This window comes from Pleurodeles waltl, chromosome 3_1 (genome assembly GCF_031143425.1).
Source record: "Pleurodeles waltl isolate 20211129_DDA chromosome 3_1, aPleWal1.hap1.20221129, whole genome shotgun sequence".
NCBI classification, from domain to species: domain Eukaryota; kingdom Metazoa; phylum Chordata; class Amphibia; order Caudata; family Salamandridae; genus Pleurodeles; species Pleurodeles waltl.
In genome coordinates, this window is record NC_090440.1 from 851,174,076 (window position 1) to 851,190,737 (window position 16,662).

Below are 16,662 nucleotides of genomic sequence, written 5' to 3' on the forward strand. Positions count from 1 at the left end.
ACTCTTGCTCTTTTTACAACATCTGAAAACATGGGTACATGACTCACAGGTGGGAGAGATTTACCGCCTAGTACGCTCTACAAATAGGGAATATTCCTATTACTCAACAGTACATAAACTGCACTCCAGGTTTGATATGATTTTCGCTTCCTGGACGTTGGTTACACAGTGTGTGAGAGCAGAATATTTAGTAAGACCCTGAGTTGGGGTAGACAGCAGACCCCTACGTGACATCTATGCACTGAAGCCTTGGCAGACGTGGGGTTCAACTCACAGATCAGTGAAGCCTCTGATAATTACTTCCAGGAAAATGAGGGACAGCATTGAATGTACTGGTCTAATGGGACGCATTCAAAGTGATGTTATGTGGGAAAGAACTTATGAGGTACAGAAGGGGCTGAATGATGAAGTGGTGGCCATGGAGGACTGCGTGGTAGAACTGGAGCAAGAGTGTCTGATGAACATCGAGAAAGGAACCCAGGCAATAAGTGATCAGGCTGTCTAAATTTGATCATAAAGTTTACACACTGCTACAGCATGAATATGGGGCCAAAGTGGGCCATTTACTTGTGTGGCTACTACTCTTGGAAACCCCTAGACTCCCGATTGCTGCAATCCAACTGTCAACAGGCAGACAGTGAATACCCAGGGGGATATAAATAGAGAATGTGAAATCTATTACAGAGGTTTACATAGGGAACCCTCAGTGACTGACCCTGATGCAGTCAATACTTATCTGTTGCAGGTACACACCGTCACTGTTACTCCTCTGCTGTGACTAGATTTAGATAGCCGAATTAGCCTGGAGGAAGTGCAGGATGTAATAACCCAGATAGCTCGAGGGAAGATCCTGGGTACCGATGGACTCCTGATTTAATTCTATGCTCACTACTAACTGGCCCCACCTCTCTGTAAAGCGTATGAGGGTGCACTGGCTGGCAGAACCTTACCAACTTCTATGAGAGAAGCTGTGATAGTGGTCTTCCCTAAATGAGGATGGGATCCTTTGATGTGAAATCCTATTGACCTCTAGCACTCCTCAACCTTGACTACAAGGTTCTTGGTTTGGAAGCTACTGGCCAACTGCTTGACCACAGTGGTCCCCTCCCTAGTGTACTCTGACTAGAATGGTTTTATATCTGGGCGCAATACTTTTATTAATTTATGGTGCTTGTTCCATGTTATGGACTGTGCAAGACAGACTGGAACTGAGGGCTGGGCAGACTCTCTTGATATTGAAAAAGCATTTGACACTTTGGGCTGGCCGTAACTGATGGCAGTCCTAGAAGCACGGGGGTTTGGACCTCCTTTCTTATGCTGGGTGGCGATATTATATACTAATCCAACTGCCAGAGTGAGCACGGGGACATACTTTGTGACCCATTCAAGGTGGTGACAGGCACACGCCAGGGCTGTCCGCTCTCACCACTGTTGTTCGCCCTGGCGATTAAGCAACTGGCCTACATGTTACAGGATTGTGCGCCACACTGGGTCTCGTGCTGATTGGCTGCCTCAAGATAGTATTCCTCTATGCACATGAGGCACTGATTTATTTAAGGGAAGACCACATAGTGATATCAGAGGTCATGGCAATGCTGACCACTTTTGGATCCCTATCTGGGCTCTGTATTATTTGAAATAAATCCTGCTTTTTCCCACTGACATACAGTCCTGAGCACCGTCGAGAAACAATGCCACACATGGAGCTGGCTTTGCTTCCATTAAATAACTAGGAGTACAGATATACTACGAACCGCACAACATCCCAGAGGAATGCTTAGGAAAGGCAGTAACTGCGATGTGCCGTTCCCTCTTCTTTTGGATCAAGCTGCCCATATCACATATGGGCAGGATTGATATCGCTAAAATGTTGGGCCTGACACCATTATTATAATTTTTTGTGGTTCTTCCGTTGGTGATTCATTGGGCCTTCTTCACAGACTTACTTGGTGTGCTGATGGACTTGATCTGGGGTGTGGGCAGATGGCATGTATCCCGACATAAGTTATTCACCCTGTTAGATGAAGGGGGCTTGGGTGCCCCTGACTACGAACAATACTATGCCACAGCGCAACTGCAATGCTTGATGTGGTGGCTCAGGGAAGCGCTGGGCCTTGAACACTCCGGCATTCAGGATGAACTAGCAGGCAGACCATTACTGCGCAGGCTCTTTGACACTACCCCTTCTAGTGCTATGGATAGTGTGCTGCTGAGGATGGCACTATAAATATGGAAAAGATACGTAGGTGCAGGGCAGTGTAGCATGCCTTATGTGCCGTCTTTTAATTTGAGCCATACTAGAATGCGCTGGCCTGAGGACCCCACATTGCATCCGAGACTGGGAGGAGGCAGGTATCAGAACCTTGGCAAACATGGTGTCTGAAGAAGGGTTTTGCACCTTTGCTACTTTGGCCCTGGATCATGGACTGGGACCAGAGCAGTTTTTGCTATACTCAGTCTTAAGGGGTGCGATGCAGAAGACCAAGAGCAACCCCCATGAGGGTGCCTTTGGAAGCAGCTCTGATGGGAGGAAACACCATGAAAGCCATTACACATTTATACTCTGCATTGTGGGGTGCCCTGATTGGGGAACGCATGAAACACCGAGACTGGGTGAACCTGGCACTCGGGATAGACATTACAGACAAACAGTGGGTATGATGCCTGCAATCGGTTAGGGTGGTAATGCGGAATTTGCAGTTTCACCTAATACAGTTTTACTACCTACATCATGCATATCTTACTCCACACAGGATCAGCAAGAAGTTCCCAGGTGCCTCTAGCACATGTCCGAGGTGCAAGTCAGATGATGCTGACTTTCTTCATATGGTGTGGTCTTGCTCATTGATATGCCCCTTTTGGCAATGGGTGACTGGGCTGGTATCAGAGGTCACAAGCAGTTTATTTCCTCTTGAGCCACGTAGGTGCCTACTTGATACAGGACAAATTACTAAAAGAAAAACAAGGGCCTGCTGAGATTCCAGAATCTGGCATTAATATTGGCTAAACGAAGCATTACTAGGACCAGGAAATCCTCCATGGCACCCCGCTTACGTGCTGGCGGGAGGATATGCTCAGATGGGCACCGGTTGAACTATTGGTTCTCAAACGTTGGTGCACTAGGGAAGACGGACCAGACCCACTGGGATGCTGGGACAACTATTTAGACAAGCTTGAAGCAAAGACGGATGCTCAACCCCCTCTGAATGCCTACTGTCTACTTTGGAAGGCAATACACAAAGGGGAGTTCACTTCTCATTCACTTCCCCTGGACACCACCCTTAGATAGGGTAGAACGAGGTATCTAGGTGTGGGCACCACTAGGGGACTATCCTCTGGAGACAACAAGCGGTAAACCCCCGCCATCCACAGTGTAGCCTTCAGGAGTACTGAAATAGTCATTGGGAACTGAAGAGTAGTGGGCTGAATCATAACCATACACACACACACACACACACACACGGGTTGGGGGGACGGGTTCAGGTTGTTTGTTTTTTATTCACCCTTCTTACCTTTTCTTTTTATTGTTGACTGAAACTGTATACGTCATGAGGTGACTATACTGTGACCTTTTGCTGTAATGTTAGTAGACATGACTATGAAAGGGAACCCAAAACCATGCTACAGGCCCACTATTCAAAACTGCTACATCTCTATCAGGTCAGGCATCTGGTCTTATCTTGGACATGGGAAACACTGGGAAGGGGAGGCCCCAATATACATGTATCTGGTGCCTATAGAGCCACAGTCAGTTGCATGGTATCAGACTTCCTTCTCCTGACATAAGGTGAAGTTAATGTGTGATAAATGTGTTACCTCGTTCATCATATCAACATCATGTAAAATACAATAAATATATTCACAAAAAAAGCTGTTAAATCAGATCTCTTATTAGAGATGTCTTCATCCGATTAAATTCTGTGCCTCATTATGAAAATGTCACCCACGATCTCCTGTAAGTAAGTGAGTCAAATATTTAGAAGTGCAAAGCTGCCCTGAGTGCATCTTAATTATGTTAACTATGTGCCCAGGATTTGCCTAGATAGTACCAGGTTTTCACTAGCTGTCCCGGAAGGTTTCGGGAAATTAAGCTCATGTCCCAGTTTTGGGTCTCCTGAAAACGGTGGGATGCATTTTTTGTTTGTTTTCCAAAGCAGAGACACTTAGCAGGTGTTATCAGAAAGCAATTTAATTACCAGCCAATACACTGGCTTTAAAAAATGCATGCATTTTATTGCGTCGTATTTATGCTTCCGGGCAAAAATTACTCCCGGGCCGTAGGCGGCGCAAAAAAATGACGCAAAGCACGAATAACGTGAAATTTTAATGCCTGGGTCAGGGCAGGCGTTAAAATGGGGCAAACACACCTGTACTTAAGCAGAACACACAGAACAAACAACAGAGCAGCAGAGCAGCAACAGGGAGACATGGAGGTGCTTTTTCTTCAGCGTGCACGTAGATGCAGAGCCCTGCAGCTACAACAACAACAGCAGGGACCCCAAAGACAGCGCAGAAGGCAGGAGAGGATATTCCGCCCAAGAACAACCCTGCATGGCCTCAGGGAACGGGACATCATCCAGAGGTACCAGTTGAACTGGCAGGCCATTCAGCAGCTGCTGAGAAATATTGAACAGCAGTTGCCCCCCACTTTAGTGACTCCCCGCACTATCCCAACAGAAACAAAGCTGCTTGCCGTACTTCACCTGCTGGCAAGTGGCTCGTTTCAGACAACTGGTGCCCTGGTTGGTGGAATATCACAACCATCATTCTCCACATTCCTGCCTAAAGTACTGGATGCCATCATTCGCCTGACACCCCGCCACATCTGCTTCCCAAACACACTGCAGAAGCAGCAGGAAACTAAACAGGGGTTCTACGCCATCAGTGGCTTCCCGCACGTCCTTGGTGCAATCGACTGCACACACGTACGCCTTGTGCCACCTGCTGCAACAGAACACCTCTACCGCAACAGGAAGCACACACATTCAATCAACGTGCAGGCCATAGTCGATCACCAAGGACTGATCAGCAACATTGTGGCTAAATATCCTGGGAGTGTACATGACGCATTCATCTTCCGTCACAGCACCATCAACTAACACTTCCAGGATGGACGATATGGCAATGGACTACTTGTTGGTAAGGACAAAAACCAAACTCATATACACACTGCACAGAAACCCTCTAGGACAAACAACACATACACCACAATAGCAACACCTAGCCAGGAACACACTGAGGTACTCACATCACTAGCCATGTTTCAGAAGTCACCATTGAACCTGTCACACATTGGAATTTACTCTACAGCTTAATGTGAAGACATTAATGACTGTGGTTGCCCAAATGTCACCTTGCAAATTGGAAGTCTCACAATAACCTGTACACTAATACAATGCATAAGTTTAAAGGTATGGAATGGCCTGGGTATGTTCATATGAACGTTTCAAATACACTTTCATGTTTCAACTCTGCATGGAACTATCATCACACCCCTAGTGAGGACACACGGACACCTGTATCACAAGTCACAATGCTAGGGAGGGCACACTGTACTGGAAAAACAAATACATACTGCTGACAAACAGTTAGCCAACAAACACTTGCCCAGCCAAGGAAAAAAACTCAATGCAAAATTTTTCACCAACAACCATAGGTCGTCACATTAGTACACAAAAGAGTCACAGACAACACAAGACAACTACTGCCATCAAAGATCCGTACAACAGTGCCTCCTACATCTAATTGATCCCATTCTGTGTTTCTCTTTCAGCTGATCAGGGGTATGGCATCCAGCCTTGGATAATGACACCATTTGGGAACCCAAATACTGCTGCTGAGCGGGCATACAATGACGCCCACAAGAGGACACGCAGCATTGTGAAGCGGACCTTTGGGATCCTAAAGTCAAGGTTCCGCTGCCTTGACATCACTGGCGGTAGCCTACTCTATTCCCCAGAGATGGTCTGTAAGATCATACTCACTTGTGCCATATTGCACAATATATGTGTAAAAAGGAATATTCCCCTCCTTGAACTGGACCCAGACATGCCTCAGGATAACGAAGAGGAGGATGCTGGCCTGCAACAGGAGGGGGAACAACCTAACACGGCAGCAGAAGTGCGTAGGCGCCAACAGCTTGTCAATAATTTTTTTTCTTAATGTATCATAATAACTTGTATTTCACACTTGTATATAAACACAGATAACAAACACCACATCATGCTTTGGCCTATGCATTTCTGACCATCTTTAGTTTGATATTGCTGAAGAAGAATGTCGTCTCATTGAGCAATAATGCTATAACAATCATGACAACCAAAATTAACATCACAAATGTATGCACAGAGGGTAGGATGTGACATGATACATTAACATACACAGAGGCCAACAGGAGTCCAAATGTGGCAATTACACATGCCGGATCCAAACACCTGAGACAGTCTCTCACCCAGCCCAAAAATTTAGATCATTTGAAAGTCACATCACACGTGTTCAGAGACAGGGTGGGACCATCCATGTGTATGTGACCATGTCATCAATGGCTTCTCTCAAGTGTGTGATATGAGCAATACACAATTGGAACAACATTAGCTGCCACTAACTCAGGAGGAGACCATGAAGTCACAGTGACAACATACACCCAGACAGGTGATAGTGGATCCACATTCCAACACACATGTACACATATGTCATACAATCAACCTAATATCTGAAAGTAGACCATCACAGTTGTGTCCCAGTTTGAACCTAGCAGGAAGAATGTAACATGCCACTAAACCAGGTAATGCAGAAAGGGACACAGACAACAACTAAATAATTTTCATCAGCACATCAGGAACGCTGAGAGTCTTGCAAACATAGTCATTGGAAAATGGTATGCAAGTTTGCTCCAAATCATCATTACTGCAAACGTCAAATGGGCTAATGAGATGAATGAATGGTCAACAGTCATTCATACCATATGGCCTTACATTAGCCTGCTGCTGCAGGTTTGCCATAAGATAATAAATAAAACACCTGGATACAGTAGCTATTCAGGATGGTCAAATCCTAGGGTGCTTGGGGCCTAAGTCCACCTCTACCGCCCCCCAAACATACAAGAATCTTGTACTTGTGAACTAAACACATGCATAAGGCACATGTGTGGGCTACATGTCAAAAGTCCAACACAAATCAGAAACACAAAATCATAATGGGACATGGTTAGCCCCATAAAAACTGTAAGTGACTATTGCACTCCCTGTTAGGACTACAGATAAAAGCATCACCATCATAATTGTGGACACATTTTGGAGAAGGAATACATCATGGTATCCCATCCATCATTTCAAAATAGCCATCAGCAATTACCCAAAATATGTTGACAAATATGGTCAATACATTATTTACTGTATCCTAAACATTACAGTGTGAATGCCTTCTAAACATACAACAACGGACATGTGTCATATCCAACCACAAATGTGTATCACAAAGCACCGTTTGACCATGACAAATCACCTTCCCCAAGTTAAAAACATGAAGACATAATAAAAAAATTTGGTCAAAATTCTACGCATACAGCATGGGCGTCATAATTTGTTCACTTACATGAGTGCACAGAATGCAGAGTCAAATATAACTGTATCCAAAAGTTTCACATATTTAGCCATCAAAGTATCATTTACATCATATATTTTTTTGACTCAGCATCATGTGCACTCTTGTACGTGGAAAAAATATGACGGACATGATGTATGCGTGGTAAAATTGACGCAACATGGACAATATGTTGGTCATCTCATGTACATTAAAAAATTATTAATATTCATATCATATTTTTTGACTCAGCATCATGTGCACTACTGTATGTGGAAAAAAATGACGCCCATGATGTATGCGTGGTAAAATTGATGCAACATGGACAATATGTTGGTCATCTCATGTACATTAAAAAAGTATTAATATTCATATCATATTTTTTGACTCAGCATCATGTGCACTACTGTACGTGGAAAAAAATGACACCCATGATGTATGCGTGGTAAAATTGACGCAACATGGACAATATGTTGGTCATCTCATGTACATAAAAAAATTATTAATATTCATATCATAATTGTTGACTCAGCATCATGTGCAATGTTATGCGTTAAAAAAATTACGCACAATTGTGTATGCTTGAAAAAATGACGCATAACGGGAAAATAAAAACGGCGGCCATTTTCTCAAGGAAGTGATGTAATAGGACATCCTGTTTACAAAATCTGTACTGGGAGTTAACTTTCACTTTCACTTTGCAGTCTCAGATTTATCTAGACTGTGTGGTTGTGTGAAAGGTGTTGTCCTGTGTTTTACTGCTTTTGTGTCCTGTGTACCTTGTATTTTGTCTTTTTGTGAATCTATTCTTGTTGCATAACATTGTCTCAGTCTGTTTAGTCTAGTTTTGTCTATTCCTGTTTTTGTTTGTATTGTCTGTGGGAGTCTGTTGTGGGTAGCATAGTTTTTGGGGTTAGTTGGGCTATTTTTCTCCTTTTTCATTTTCCTTCACACCTCTACCTTTCCCCATTTCCCACTTTTACTTTCTTATTTCATTTGTAACTTACTCTTGCTGTCAATATGTCAGGTAGGCCTCGCCTGTCCAGGATGGGTGAGGATGAATTGGGGGGATTCATATGGCTAGTTTGCCATTTCCTCCCACTGATGCTGGAGGCTGGGGGCCGTGTGATACAGGGGTATCACACGGAGGCAAGGAAAATCCGGTGGGAGAAGGTGCGCCATCACCTGGTCCGGGTCTACGGGAGCATGCGCAATGTCCATCAATTGAAGCACCGCTGGGCAGATCTGATAACCAGGGAACAGAACCTGCTGGACCACCTGGGAATCAGGATTGGTGGCCATGTTGGTGAGTACAAATCAATTACATGGGAATAATAGAAATCTGTGTGGGAACATGTGATGATTGTTACCCAATCTGCTAGATAAGTAGCTGACTGTGTGTAATGCTAGGGAAACCTAGGCCCATGTTTATACACATATATCCCCATTTTTTAACCACATTTTCACGCAAAAACAGCAGCAACTTACAACAAATATCTGTATTTTGCAAGTTTGCCCCCTCTCTGCGTGACAACATGATGCAGATGCTGCGCTACAAAGGTATACATATGTGCCCTAATGTGTATTTGTTGCACAATGTGTATGAAGACCAATGCTAGCAGTCAGATGGCTAATTTTTTCTACACATACCAGATGCCTGTAGCTGTATGTAATGTAGTGTTGCATTTGTGTCAGACAAGCAACACGTTAACGGCTCTATTTGTACTCTACAGGTCATAATGGCCAGTGAGTAAGTCATGTAGAAACAACATACCTACATATGTAGGCACCATAGCTAGACAGAAAATTTGAAACCCATGATGATGCTATACATGTGTGTTGCCTTCACGTCACATGAAGTTAGATATGTTGTCCACAGATATGTCACATCTGTGTGTGGTTGCTGTGTGTTGAACATGTCCACCTAGCCTGTTTGATTGTGAGTGGTCATGCAGTCCTCATTGAACCAGTTTTGGGATGTCTCTCTGGGATGCACATGCTGAGATGTATGGATAACATTATTGTTGGGGCATACTAATGGAGGGTTAACTTGGACGACACCTGACTGTCCTGGCCACTGCATGTGTGTAGTAGGGTGTGTAACTGTAGCAGGAGACTCATCCAATGTTAATGTTGAATACAAAGTCATCCATGCAGTATGAGCATGTGGGAAAGTGTATCATTACCATGTCATATTCACACAGTGTCATTGTAACAGAAATTATTTGTCAGTTCACCCAGTCTGAGTATATTCTTCCTTTCATGCTTTACAGGTGGACCAGCCCCATACACTGTGGGAGAGGTGGCACATTTTGAGGACCCCGATACCTACAGTGAGTGTTGCCTGAGTGCTATTTTCATTGTTTGGTAATGAAGCATGATGGACTACTGTGTGTTCAAGAGAATTCATGATTTGATGCGCTGGCCGTTCATTGGCATTGTTGTTTTAGTGTGATATCAAATAGGACTTATGTTTCTGTAAAGCAATACCTAGCCATCTCTCAGATTGAGGGGCTGTAGCTCATTCCAATTGGGCTGCAATGGGGAATGGGATGACTCATTTGGAATACACTGGTCAATGTAAGACTTGGTCGGGGACTTGGCATGAACTGAGTATGCATATCAGACTGACAGTCTCCCATATAGCTTAGGCACATGGCTTTGATGACAAGTGCTTCTTCCTAGTTGAGGATGGACTGTGTACACTGTAGGTTGGATCTTCCGGGGGCATGTACTTCCACAAGGTGAACTAGAAGTGTGTGTGACTTGAGTGCAATGGCCTAGGTGTTCTGTCGAATCATGAGAATGGGTGTTCTACCTCCTCTGTGTGTGTTGTAAAACATGCCTCACTGATAGTATGTCACGTTGGTCTAAGTCATATCATTTTGACATGTGTGGACCTTGGATGTGACAATGTTTGGCTGACTCCAACGTGTTGCTAGCCATTCATAGGTGTTGTGTGTGAAGGAACATACTTGTTGAACTTTCTATATACTCCTGGGTGTGCATTGAACATGGGATTGTTGGTTGTTCTTCCCACACCACCCTCAAAGACTGGCATGTTAATGTGAAACAGGGTACCTAGGACTGTAGCAACCAGTATGTTACACATACTTGACACCTTTTGTGACTTGAGTTAGTACCTAGGGCCAGATGTTGCAAACTGTTTACAAGTTGCAAATGTCTAAAATTTCTGTTTGTGAGTTGCAAACGTCTGTTTCCTATTCCGAAATGTATTTGGTGATTATGAACATATTTGCAAAATGCTTTTCCAAATCCAAAATATGAAGGGGTTTTCCAGACCTATTTGCAACTCACAGTGGTATGAAATTCCATTTGCAACCGAGTACGTGGTTGCAAAGTGAGTCGCAGTTATCATCCACTTGAAGTGGATGGTAACCCACTTGCTAACTGGAAGGGGTCCCCATTGTAACCCTTCACCTTTGTGAGTGGACCTAAATAATCCTGTACAAAACAGCCAGTGGTCCAAGGGACCACAAACTGACGTGAAATTATCCAAGATTGAAGTTGTTGTAATTTATTTCTAAGTGCAGCTCATTTTCCTTTCAGGTAAACGGCCTACACTTGGGGAAAAATAACCTGCTTTATTTAAAAGCAGTCACGGCCATGGAGGTCTGCTGTTCCCAGCAGGCCTCCATCCCCGTGAGTGCCCATAGTCGCTAAGGTGGCGCAACTTGGAACCCACATCATTGATGTTAATGAGGTGGGTCTTAGCGACCCCATAGCGACTCGCAGACGGTGTCAGAGACAACGTTCTGCATTGCAAATTGCTAGTCGCATTTTCCAAATTCCTACATCTGGCCCCTAGTGTAGACATTTGGTTATGGCCCATGGGTTCAATCTTAGCACACAACTAATTCCAAATGGCATTGAGTGAGGAGTGTGATTGTTATCACATAGAGTGACATATGTAGTGAAGTCAGTATGCGGAAGAGGTGCTGCCATGATGTCAAATGCCTTAGGTATGATTTGGCTGAGTAGTTTAGGGTGATGTCATCCATCATGTAGAGACATGGATATGCTAGGTGTGATATGCCCTTATGTATGCATGCTTCACATGTACTTCCTCTGAGCCCTTCCGTGAACTATGTTGTGACAATTGCTGCAACTAATACATTTCTAGTAATGTACAAATAACCCATTGTGCTATTCCACCCAATGCAAATCCAAAGGTAAATATTTGCCTTTTCTCTTCACAGCTGCAAACATGAGTACCGCAGATCGCAACCATTTTGAGCGGCGTGCCATGAGATACAGGCACATCCTGCAGGTGCAGTGTGGGTATCGGAGGATGGGCCGCAAGTACCAATCTGATCGGGCCTCCGGGGCGTGGTGGGCCACACCACAGGCTCCCCCGACATTGCCACCAACAACCACCAACAGCACATCCACCAGGTCTGCCCAAGTGGACCCAGCAACGTCTGCAGCAATGGACCCTGCATCTTCTTCCAGACCTGGACCCAGCCGTGTGGTGGTAGCAGGACTGTCCCGTGGCCAACCAACTCCTGCCACAACATCTACCTCCGCCGGCACGCAAACCAGCACAGACCGTCCTGTGGACCCAGCTGCCTTCCTGGCATTGACCAGAAAATTGGACAAGTTAGTCAAAAAGGTGGACAACCTGAGGGAGGACATGAGTTACATCAAAAAGAGGGTCCGCTCCATCAGGCGCACACTACGGAGGGCAAACCTGTAGCACGTTTGCCCTCTTGAACTTTTACCCCTCCCCTCTCACCTCTTTCCTATTTTCTACTGTTAGTTGGGTTTTGGGGATTAGTATTAGGATAAGTATAGGTAATTAGCTTAGTTAGTGTTAGGGAAGAGGGTGGGGGGTCCTTATTCTTTCCATCTTATTTTTTTGTGTTGGGCAATGCTGGGATTCATGTTTAAAAAAAAAAAAAAAAAAAAACTGAAAATTCCAAAAAAATATATGTTTGTTTAGGATAGTATAGTATGTGTGTAGGTTAGTTAGTGTTGTCCTGCATGTGTGCTGTCTCATAATGGTGGGTGGGGGGTTGATGTTTATATCATTTTGTTACATGTGTAGAGTAAGTTTAGCTTAGGTTAGTTAGGGACAGTTGTGGGTTATTAGTAGTCAGGTTAGATTAGTGTAGGTTTACCTTTCCCTTAGTTGCCTCTTGTATTACTCGATTGAAATAAATATATAGTTAACCCTTTACATGATGCGCTAGGTGCTACTTTATCATGGCCTTGACATCAGTGTAGCAGAATGTTTTAGTATGACATTTGTGTCCTATGCTCACCATCCCCAGGAAATGGAGGTTTAACATTCCAGCTACCCGTGTGCTAACTTGTTAAGTATCCACCATTTGGGCGACCCACCATTGGTAGTGTGCATTGATCACCAAGGTTTTGTTTTGGTATGTATCCTACTTCACAAAGAGTGCTTCCAGACTTGTTAATGTGGGGAAATTGATAGGTCGGACAGCAGTGTGAAGTTCAGGGAGATCTTTGTAGATGAGGAGTTGTTCACACTCTTGTATTGTTGCTTTCATTGCTGACCTACATCATGTGTGTACTGATTCAGCATGACTTTCCTTCATGGAAGCATACTCCGTAAGGGTGATTGATGCAGTGTAATTTGTTCATGATTCCTTACATTATGCGGCATTAATTCTTATGTAAGTATTGCATGGTGCCTACATTTCTCAGCCACCATTTGTTCTCTGGAATAGCGATAGATGGTGCATCATTCTGTCCAACACAGCATGATTGTGTGTGCTTAGTTCCTTCATCAGTGATTTTACTCAGTATGGTAAGGCTATGATGCAATCCTGGCCACTGCACAGATGTTTCAGTATACATGAAATCAGGACAGTAGTATAGAGAATCGACATGGTTGCCACACAGCCACTTTGGAGTTAGGTACTTCACAGTTGAAGTGTGAAATGACACAGAGACACAATAGGTGTGCAAGTGCTATTTATTTATAGGTGTTGTAGTGCAAATTGTCCATTCACCATATTTGCTGAGTCCGTTCTGGTGCATTCTTACATGGTGATCCTACAGAAGGGGTGTGGATGATGCTCATGACATGCTGGGGTGATGTCACAGACAGTGCAGAGGGACAGGAATTGGCAAATAGTAGGAGAGAGACATTCACTGGCAATGGGGACAAGTCATACAGTGGATTGCCAAACAGTCATTGAGTGTAGTTGTAGTGAGACTGGCCTTTGACAAAACGTAGGACCTTGGTCAGAGTAGGGCATGGTGCAGGGACTAGGGCTTCCGGGTACTCTTCCGTGTGAATGTTATCTGTTCCATGTCTTCTTCTTCTGATGTGTGTGTTGCCTGGTGTGTCCTTGTTGTTGTTGGTTGTGAAGGGGCAACACACACCTCAGTGTTAGAAGACATGGAGGCAGACATCCCGGGGGCTGCTCCCTGTGGAGTTATGAAGGGCAGTACAGCAGCAAGGAGGGCCTGCTGGTTTTTCAGAATGGCAGCCACATCACGATGGTAGGCAGCCAGGTCGGCCCTGAGGGGTTCTATGTTGCATTCGTGCACACGTTGACTGGCTTGCAGTTGTAGTTGTTGTGTCAACTGGATGACAGCTGTGCAGATTTCCTTCTGTGTTTTTACAAGTTCCTGCAAGAGCGATGTTCGGGCTTGCATAGCAGCTGCCTAATCAGCAGTAGACATCATGCACGAACGCACCCCCTCAAGGCTGGCTGCCATAGTTTGCATCCCCACCCGCACCTCCTTGGCCAGCTCCTGCTGTACCCCAACGACGGTTCTTTCGAAGCTGGTGCCAGTGTCGTCAGAGTCCTCAGCTGTGTTGGAGCTGGCAGGTCTTACAATTGGGGTGGCGGGTGGTTCTCCTGTGGTGGCTGCTTCTTCTGTGCTCCTCCTTGTGACTGAAGGTGGGGTTTGGAGGCTTTCAAGGACCATTTGAATGGTCTCCTGTGGGATGTTTATGGGCTCGTCATCCATGTCTTCAGGGAACTCAGGGACAGGCATATCGGCAGGAGATTCGTGTTCCTCTGCAATGAAACAGGGTACAATTAGTGTGTCTGTGTTGTGACAATTTTGCACTAAGATACAAGCCTTTGGATGCCTTAACTTTGTGCTCTGTGTTTGTCTTGGTATCTGCTGTCCGTCATAGGGCATTGTTGTAGGCCTATGGCCCACCTGTGTGTCACATGTATGATATGGAGCTATCAGACATGTCTGCCTGATCGCCTCTAGGTGTTGCTTTGTAATTATTTAGGAATAGGCGTGTTTTTGTCCTACTCCTCCCTCTGTGTTTTACTATTGGTATGGAGGGACATTTTGTTGGGTGGGCTCTCATTATCCTACATGTGATTACTGGCTTTCTAGGCAGCAGGATAGCTAATGGTGTGGGGGACTAAGTCTGACCCACTTGTAAATAACTCAGTCACCCTGATATTTCTTTTTGCTCAGACTAACTAGCAGTGCCTCTGGTCTCCCACAGCCTAGGAATGTTTAGACATCCGAGCGCATGACATCTTTGAAACTTTTCAGGGAAGTGGTGGTCACTCAGATCCTACACAATTGTCTCTTTTCCGGTATGTTCCCATACACAAATGACAAAGACAGTATTTGTTTAATATGAGGTTTCATTGTACAACTGACTTGTTGATATTTAGGTGTGAGCCACAATAACCCAAACAATACACACTGTTAGAATTGAAATAGTCTGCAGGAGAGTAATACATTAGTACACAGCTATCATGGTGCCTAACAGTTTCTACTCTCCCTCTGCTTGTTCTATGTATAGCACAGCATGTTACGTTTGGAGCTTGCCTGTCGGAATCACTGGGGAGACATCATCCCTCATATCAGAGGAATGGCCTGTGATCTGGTTGTGCATCAGCAGCAAGGCAGGCAGCATCTAGTTGTGTTTCTCTGTTTGGAAACTCCCTCTTGCGTGTCTTGGGACAAGGAAGTGATTTTATAAGCCATATGTCATCGTGATGACAAAGTTTGCCTACGCAGGAATGCCAAATCTTAACCCCTACCACATCTATCAGCAATGTACCAGAATGTATCCTTGACTCGGGCACAGAGTGAATATGTTCTGGCAAACTCCAGTGCAGAAGTAGGCAAAACAGTGTGATTTGACTAATTTACAACACCCTAGGACTGGCTATTTGCTATATTAACTGATAGGAAGGCCAATGAGAAGCATTTAGTGCAAAGTGCTCTGAGGCTCTTAGATGTGAGCAAATGAGTAAAAGTACATTCAGGGTAAGGTGCACAAAGGCCTACAGCCTGAGGCTAATGCGCAATGTATACGTTACACTTGCCACAATACACTTTGACTGACTGTGGGTGTTGTGACTGCCCTGCCAGCACACTTGCCTCTCAGGACCTGCCCCATACACTTTTTATTCACATTGCATGAACTGTACATGTTACGTGGCATTACCTATGCATGTTAATGTTAGGATGTGGTATGGATGTAAACATTGTTGATGTTTGAAGATGATGTTGGGTCATGTGTGTTTAATTGGATTGGCCTGTTTATCGTATGTAGGTCCTATTTGGTTGTCAGACTTTGCAGGTGTGTTTCAGTGACCAGTTGCCTGTGTCCCCTCCTCAGGTGTTGTCTGAGCAGTATGACATTAGTGATGTAGCCTTGTTAGCCAGGCACGTGAGGGACCCTGACGTATGCAGCATGTGTGTGTTGTTAGTGCTGTGTGGCTCCAATTGCAGTTTACTTTGACTTATGTATGTGTCAGGTATGGACATTCGGCATTTGAGTGTACTAGTGCCTTTGTCTTATTTCTATGAATTGTTGCGGATGTCATCCTCACCCCCTAATTTGGGTATGTATATTCCATGGGGAGGTTCCTGCCATTTGGTACTGTAGCTGCACAGAGATGAGAGGTGTTATTGTAAGCTGTTGTGGCAGTTACATTGCAGTTGTTGTTTTGGCTACTGGATTACTGATAGGGACCTAGTTGATGTGGGATAGATTTTACAAAACAAGTGCCTGGATGTGAGTTTGAGGTAGTTGCCTTCCCACCTGTCGCTGCTTTCCCTTGGCTCTATTGTTGTCATTACAGGATGTCCCCA